The following is a 7,613-nucleotide window of genomic DNA, read 5'->3' as shown; positions in this document are numbered from 1 at the left end:
TTGATCTCTCCACCACCAACTCCAATTTATAAGATAGTAGAGATCTTCTGTGTGAACGTGCTCCTTTCATAGGAGAGCAAAGATTGTTTTATGTGCCATTGTGTGTGTGATAGAGAGAGAGAGGGGTTCTTATTTCTGCTGTTTTGTGCCGTGTTTTATGTACCATACATATGTGTAAGCAGACATCATACTGCAATTACTGAAGCATAACTTTTGTGCGTTGCCATAGGAGAAAAAAGATGATTTAGTTGTACTGGATTAGTATAGTATATTACAATCAGTTCATGTGCAGCACCGCGGAGAAGAAACTCAATCAAGCAACCAACATCGTACTTGCATAACTACGACAGTCGTAGGAGCACCATTGTAAGAAGTGTTTCTTTTTTCATGTTCAAATTGGAGAGTTTGTGTGGGTTCTAGATGGAAGAGAGAAATTAGGGTGGACGGCGGGAGTGAACTCATCAGCAGCACCACCAACTAAAAATTTATAAGATAGTAGAGATGTGAATACAATAAACGCGTCACAACTTTCTAGCTGATGTTTTACAACCTAAATCTTGTGTATGACAAGTTCACATGAGTCAATAAATCGCACAACGGAACCATGACTATCATACGTTTTTATGTAGACATTGTTACTTGTCTTCGCATCTTTCATACATCTTTATGTTGGCGTTTTTTCCCCTGAAATCCTTGAAAATTTTCTATTTACACAAGGCTACCTAGTAGTGGAGTACTATACAAGCAAACTCCTCGTTGAAAAAAAATACAAGAAAACTCCTTGTTTGCTTGTCTTCGCATTTTTCATATGTTTTTATATAGACATTGTAGTGTTAGTCGATGATCGAAGTTGAGACCCCTAAAAGAAAAAACTCTGTCTTAGGCTTAAGAGGCAACGACTAAAAATATGGATGAAGTAAGCCACCCATCCGACCAGGCTTCAAGCAAGATGTGCCGGTCAGGCACCTCCTCGAACATTCCTTCACCGAAGGCGTTGGATCCTGCCATCGACAGCACTGAATGGTTTTGTCACAGATGGTGCACTGGAATGAGGATTTGTTGTTGTCCTGCTCGCCTGAACTGTTATCTGGACCGTGGAGAAGGGTGCCGTGATGCATCAACGAGGCTCTATTTTTTGGGATCACAGAATCTAGTACTTACAGGAGATCAACCGAGGCCTATAAGAAAGGTTGCAAATGGTGGTAGCAGTGAACATGGGGCTGTTTTGGGCGTGGCACACCACACACGTTAGCTCACTGTGATGGGCCGTTAACATGTTATGGCTGCACGGCTGATCGTATGGACGGACGCCATGACGAAAATCCACGGACACATATTTCTCATTCATTATTTGATCTATCCATGTTGATGACCCACTGTTTGGTTCAGGGTCTATTGGTCGAGCAAATTAATTGATTTTGCGTAGATGAGACCATCAACTCCCCCGCAGCTAGCATAGGCAGCCCACGACCCTGCATATATACCCATGAACAAGGGAGAACAACCTAGACAACCTAACAAGGGAGAACAACTTACATGGTGATGATGAAACGGATGTCACGTTGGCAAGAGAGTGTCGGTTGCTTTTATGTTTTTTTTTGTTGAGCCCGTAGCAATAGATGCAAGGATGTTTCAAAATCTTACCTGCCTTTTGTTTCTAACTCAAATAGGTTTGTTCCGATGGATATTTTAGGGGTTATGTATTTCTATTTCACCGAGGATTAAGGGCCAGTTCTTTTGAGCAATTCTTCCAGAATTGACCCCCTCCCCAGCTTCTCCCAGAATTGCCACTTAATATATTTTTACAATTTCTAGCTAATTAGACCTTAACTAGCTAGGAATTGTAAAAAAATATTAAGTGGCAATTCTGGGAGAAGCTGGGGAGGGGGTCAATTTTGGGAGAATTGCCCAAAAGAACTGGCCCTAATGCAGCATTATTCTACAAAATGGGAGGTCCTAATTTCCACGTCTCTGCTTTTCTGAGAAGACCTTGTCGTCATGACTGACACCTGGACAACTTATATATTGTTTAAACATGTCGAACAACTTATATTAATGTTGAAAAGTGGCCAGCACCTTGAGGCCAACAGAACTAGTTGATGTTGGCAACCATAGTATGTCTGAATTACTAGAATAAATTGAGGCTCTTCACGAAAAAAATGAACCTGTCATGGCTCACGAAGGAAAGAACATTTAGGGACACCCGGGAGCTACCACACCTTTCTCAAGAACAATACAATATTTACTATTTTTTGTGTAACTATACTTATCCTCTCCCTTCCATGCATCCCTTCCCAGTCCCCGGTTCGGTTTGGATCTTGCCGGATCCACCTCCGGTGTGTTCTGGTGGAGCAGATCGGTGTCCGGGGGAAACCTTAGCTGGCTTAGGCTGACCGGCAGCGGCGACGCCGATTTTTGGCGCCGCTTTCCTCCTTGGGGGCGTTGCTGAGGGCACCATCTTTCCTCTCCAACCCATGTTCGGGTGAAAGCCCAAGATCCGATGCGGATCGGGCGTCGGCGGCGCCCTGTGCACCGTAACCTTCCTGGAGGCGACGCCAAGGACATTGGGATCGGATGGAAGGGTATGCAGGTGAGGGGTGGGGGTGTGCTGCCTCCCTCCGGTGGAGCGGTGTTTCGTTCTACATATTCTTGGCGGCGGCTCTTGGCGGCATGGAGCAGCGGAGGCTTGGCGTCAGATGTGTGGTGACGGACACGCGCAGGAGGTCGACGCTGTCTGGCGTCGTGGTGGCGTCGGCGGCAGCGAGACCGGGCAAGGCCGTTACAACAGTACAGCTCTGAAGATGGATATGTGGTAGGTGGTTGTGGCGGCCTCATACACGGCGGGCGGCCTGGTTGAGGAGCACGCCGGACTGGTGGGTGCCCATACCCGACAGGCGTCCAGGTTGGGACCTCAGGTCTTAGATGTTATGTTTGGCTGCGAGGTCTGTTTGGTATTAGGCCCAGACCATCAGCGCCCCTTCATCAGTTAGATAGGAGTAGCGACAGAGGTTGCGAAGATGGTGGCTTTGGTCTTACTGTTGTACGACTTTGTAAGGTTTTGTGCTAATAATTAATAAAGTGGCCGTATGCATCGACCAGATGCAGAGGCCGGGGGTATTCCTCCTTTTCGAAAAAAAAGCACAGTGGAAACGGCCAGCATATAACTCTAGGAGGTCGTGGTGTCGGACCCTCACTAGCGCACATTCATTTAATGCCCCTTGTAGAAGAGCGATTGTTGTGTGTGTGAGAGAGAGAGAGGGGGGAGAGAGAGAGAAAGGTTCTTATTTGTTTTGTACTCCCTCTGTTTCTAAATACTTGTCGCTGGGAGATGTTAAACTGGGTTTGCCGGGCGACAAATATTCCGGTACAGAGGGAGTAATACATTTTGTGTATTATACACATGTGATAGGTATCATGCTACAACTAGATATGGATAGAGTAAACACGCCATAACTATCGAGATGGTGCTTTTATGGTTTAGATTTTGTGTATGCACATGTTCACTTGAGTCAATAGATCCGCACACAATGATACCATGCGACTGAAGAACGTATGAGTACTATATAATCATATAATCAAACTCTTTGCATGCTTGTTTTCCGAGCTTTTCATATATTCCTACGTAGATGTAGTGTTGAGGACCGAAGTTGAAATCCCTAAAAGAACGTTTCTAGGCTTAGGAGACAACGGGAATAACAAAACTAGGCCAAGAAAACCTTGAAGTAAGCAAGCCACCGACCCGACTACCCCTCATGTAGCATGTGTCTCTTGAGTACCTTCTTTGACGTGTCTCCTCCATAGACATCTCACCCGACTATCCACACCACTGAATAGCGTAACAAGGGAAAGATGGAACACCCTTCAGCATCGCCTCTCTCATTACTTCATCAACCTCCTCTACACTATGTTGAGTCCGAAGGCTCGCGCTGGAACTCTTCTCTGCGGCCTATGCTCCAAATCGGTCATGAAGGGCCATGGGAAAGGAGGTGCAGGTCATTCACCCCGGGCCCGTGGAGGGCAAGGTCACTGGGCAACTCCTCCATTGGCTTTAGCGGCATGAGCAACTCCTCATGCTGTTTGCTTCTCCGAGGGAGGGAAGGGACATGGCAACCTGATCCATTGGCTCGGTGGCTAGCGCATGTGGTGGGTGCTACCAGTGGTTAGAAAGATCAAGCAGCATCTCAGCCCTAGTCGTTAGATCTGATCGTCTTGAGTCTTACATCAAACTGGACCTTGCCACCTAGCATCCCGAAGATCGCAGCCACGTCATGGATGCCAGCGAAGTGACAAACAATAGTTATGTTAGACTGTATAGTTTCTGTATTTACATGTGTATACTGTAACGTTGTATACCACCTCATTATATATATGTGATAGGCCACCCCTAGAGGGTTGTGCCGGTTCCCCCCAAAACCTATTGTCTTACATGGTATCACGCTAGGTTACATCCGCTTCCGCCTAAAAACCCTAAACCGCCACCGCCGCCGCCGCTGCCGCCGCCGCCGCAACCGCCGCCGCCGTCGCCCGACCGCTGCCATCGCCGCTATGTCGTCCGCCGATGCGTCCGGTTCCACTGCCACCGGGTTTCTGCCGGCCTCCCTCGCCGCGCTACTATCGCGGCCGCTGGACGCCGCCTCCCTTCAGGTGCCGATCGGGACGAGGAGCGTCAGCTCCCTGTTCGCGCTACCACCGGCTGCCTCCTCGCCTGGCCAGGCGCTCACGGTCCACACCGCCGCCGCCCCGTCAACCGTGGCACTCGCGCCCTCGGCAACCGCGCCGCTGGTGGCGGAGGACGTCGTGATGGCGGGCTTCGCGGCGTCAACCGCGGCCGTCGCGCCCCCTGCCACCGCGCCGGTTGCCTCTCCGACTGTCTCCACGGTGGTTGCACCTCAGCCAGTCTCCCCGATGGGATCGCAGCCGCCGCCGCCGTTTCACTTCGGCCATCTCATCACCATCAAGTTGTCATCGGACAACTACATCTTCTGGCGCGCGCAGGTTCTTCTGCTCCTTGGGAGTCACTACCTGCTTGGCTATGTCGACGGCTCTCTCCCTTGCCCTCCTGCGCTGGTTGACAGCGTGCACGGTCCGGTCTATAATCCGGCTCACCGTGTTTGGACAGGGCAGGACCAGGCGAACCTCTCCTCCATCTAGGGGTCGCTCTCTCCGGCTGTTGCTGGGCTTGTTGTCTTCGCCAAGACGTCTCATGAGGCGTGGACTATTCTTGAGCGCTCGTTTGCGGCACAGTCGCAGGCTCGTGTATCTGGGCTCCGTCGCCAACTTGGGGAGTGTCAGAAGTTTGACTCCACCGCCACTGAGTTCTACAACAAGGTCAAGGGCCTCGCCGACACGCTGGCCTCCATTGGACAGCCCCTCAGCGACTCCGAGTTCAACTCGTTTATTGTCAATGGTCTTGATGAGGAGTATGACGCCTTAGTCGAGATCATCAATGAGAGGGGCAACTCCACACCCATGCCGGCACACGAGGTCTTTTCACGCCTCCTTCTTACTGAGCAACGAGTCGAGACGCACCGATCCAGGGGCAACGGCTCCCTCTCGGCCAACGCCGCCACCAAGGGTGGTAGCTCTTCTTCATCATCCAGGGCTCCTTCGGGGCAGCCACCACCGCCCGCCTCGGCCCCCCTCCTACTGCGACATTACCGGGGGCTGGCGGACCGCGTGTGTGTCAGCTTTGTGGTCGCGATGGGCACTGGGCCTCGAAGTGTCACAAGCGCTTCCAGCGGAGTTTTCTTGGTCTCGGCAATGACGGCAAGGATACACGCAACTTTGCTCGTCAGGTCGCCATGGCTGATCGTCCCCCGCCGCAGAAGCCACAGGGACACACTCAGTCCTACTCCATCGATCCCCACTGGTACATGCACTCTGGGGCGACAGAGCACCTGACCAGCGAGATGGGGAAGCTTCACACTCGTGAACCCTATCATGGCTCCGACAAGATCCACACCGCCAATGGAGCAGGTATGCACATCTCTCATATTGGTCAAGCATCACTTCTCACTAGACATGCCAATAGGAGTCTTCAACTTCGCAATGTTCTTCGAGTTCCATCTGTGACACGTAATCTTTTTTCAGTTCCTAAACTCACACGTGATAGTAATGTGCTTTATGAATTTCATCCTTTTGATCTTTTTATTAAGGATCGAGGCACGAGGGACATTCTTCTTAGTGGGCGGCTCTGCCAGGGCCTCTATCGTCTGGAGCATCCTGGCGTCGCTCGCGTCTTCAGTGGAGTTCGGGTATCTCTGTCACAGTGGCATGCTCGTCTTGATCACCCGGCCACACCTATTGTCCGGCATGTTTTGCGTCGTCATGAGCTTCCTAGTGTGTCTAGCAATAAAGATGTAGCAGTGTGTGATGCTTGTCAACAGGGGAAGAGTCATCAACTTACTTTTTCGGAGTCCAGTCGTGAGGTAAAACATCCTTTAGAACTTGTGTTTTCAGATGTATGGGGTCCTGCTCAGACTTCTGTTAGTGGTCTTAATTATTATATCAGTTTTGTTGATGCTTACAGTCGCTTTACCTGGCTTTATCTTATCAAACGTAAATCTGATGTGTTTGACATTTTTGTTCAGTTCCAAAAACATGTTGAACACCTTCTCAAGCACAAAATTGTTCATGTTCAGTCGGACTGGGGTGGCGAGTATCGCAACCTCAACTCCTTCTTTCAGTCGCTTGGGATCGCTCACCGTTTAGCATGTCCACACACACATCAGCAGAATGGTTCAGTAGAACGTAAGCATCGTCACATTGTTGAAGCTGGTCTAACTCTTTTGGCCCATGCATCTGTTCCATTTCGTTTTTGAAGTGATGCTTTCACCACTGCATGTTTTCTCATCAATCGTACTCCCACTCGTGTTTTGAACATGAAGACTCCCATTGAAGTTCTTCTTAATGAACAACCGGACTACACCTTTCTCAAGGTGTTTGGGTGTGCTTGCTGGCCCCATCTCCGTCCATATAACAAGCGCAAGCTCGAGTTTCGTTCCAAGAAATGTGTTTTTCTTGGTTATAGCTCTCTTCATAAAGGATACAAATGTCTTCATGTGCCCACTAATCGTGTCTACATCTCTCGGGATGTTGTGTTTGATAAACATGTATTTCCCTTTGCTAAACTCCCTGTGTCCACTGCCGAGCCACCAACCATGCATTCATCCTCTGTTGCTTCTGACGAATTTGATGATGTTGCATATTCTCCTCTATTGTTGCCTAACCATGGTGTAGGCACTGGTCGTGGGGCTCGTTTGGAGATCTTGGAGGCGCCATCGTCCTCTTCGTCGCCATCGCCTTCCTCGTCGGCACCTTCTGTTGTGCATGAGGAGCACATGGCGCCCCTGCATGGCCTCGGTTCCCGTGCCCATGCACGGCTGATCGATGTCCCGGTCCGGTCGCCTCTAGCTTCTGGGCTGCCTTCGCCACCGTCGCACCCTGCGACCCCGGCGACTGGGCCGGCCTCGCCGGTCCCCGTCTCGCCCAGGGCGTCTGGGCAGTCGTCACCAGGCCTGGCCTCGCCCGCCCTCGCCTCGCCCAGGGCGTCTGGGCCGTTGTCACCAGGGCCGGCCTCGCCTGCTCTCGCCTTGCCAAGGCCGTCTGGGCCG

The sequence above is a fragment of the Triticum aestivum genome, chromosome 6B, assembly GCF_018294505.1.
Source record: "Triticum aestivum cultivar Chinese Spring chromosome 6B, IWGSC CS RefSeq v2.1, whole genome shotgun sequence".
Classification (NCBI taxonomy): Eukaryota; Viridiplantae; Streptophyta; class Magnoliopsida; order Poales; family Poaceae; genus Triticum; species Triticum aestivum.
Note: the sequence above shows the minus strand (reverse complement) of the source record.